This window comes from Pteropus alecto, unplaced genomic scaffold (assembly GCF_000325575.1).
Source record: "Pteropus alecto unplaced genomic scaffold, ASM32557v1 scaffold33, whole genome shotgun sequence".
Lineage (NCBI taxonomy): Eukaryota > Metazoa > Chordata > Mammalia > Chiroptera > Pteropodidae > Pteropus > Pteropus alecto.
The window spans coordinates 8,064,151-8,065,194 of NW_006435762.1; the positions used below are offsets into that span (position 1 = coordinate 8,064,151).

The 1,044-nt window shown below is 35.8% G+C and overlaps 1 pseudogene; it reads left to right on the top strand.

The window, feature by feature from the left end:
- The first annotated feature begins 320 nt into the window (after positions 1-320).
- On the top strand, positions 321-439 carry LOC112479098 (annotated as a pseudogene).
- The last annotated feature ends 605 nt before the right edge of the window (positions 440-1,044 follow it).

Below are 1,044 nucleotides of genomic sequence, written 5' to 3' on the forward strand. Positions count from 1 at the left end.
TGAGCTACTGTCTCCTGAAGAATATTTACTACTACTGTGGTAACAAACAACCCCTGATTTCAGTGGCTTTATCTAAGAAAAGTTTATTTCTTGCCTATTTATATAGTCAGGGATGCTCTGCTCATGCAGTTAATTGAGGACCCAGGCTGCTGGAGGCTTCATTTCCTCATAACCTTTCATGATCACTGAGACCCAAAGAGGACTGTGGTGAAATACGCACAGCTCTAAAAACTTCCACCTGGAAGTGACACGCCACTACTACTCTGTTTCATTGTAATAGCAAATCCCGTGGCCAAAACTAACCTCAAGAGGATAGGCAAGTCTACGGCCAAGCTACCTTGAACAAGCCCCATCCCGTCTGATCTTAGAAGCTAAGCAGGGTTGGGTCTGGTTAGTACTTGGATGGGAGACCACCTAGGAAGAACAGGTGCTGTAGGCGTAAAAAACAAAAAATAAAATAAAATAAAAAAATAAGAGATTGTAAGCTGACAAGGTCCTTGCAATCTGTGAGGTCGGCCAAAGGTTGCCTCACCTAAAATAATTTAAAAAAAAAAAAAAGAGGGTAGGCAAGTGTAACCTAACATACCCCAGGAAAACTGACTAAATATTCTTGACAGATAGTAAATCGCAAGGATAATAGTTAACTTTTAAAGATATTTCTGAGTTTTTCATATGTTCTAAAATATTATGCATATACTTTTTATAATGCCTCTGAAAATGCTCACGACCAAATATTATTCATAAAAAGAAAAAAACTCATTATTACAAAATGCAAGGAAAAACATTTATCTTCTAAATAGAAAATATCATCAGATGAGAATATTAATTCTAACACTTACGAAATAAAGTAAGCTTTTGTTAGAGAGAAAATAAGATTCAACATTATGTCAATGATCCTAAAGTTCAAAGTAAACCACCTAGTAAAAAAACATAAACGAGAGCTAAAATTTCATAACGTGACCTAAAGAAAAAGTTCTCCAAGTCCAGAAAAACTGTCGATTAAACCATATCACCCAGTGAGAAGGAATCAGAGAATAATATGAG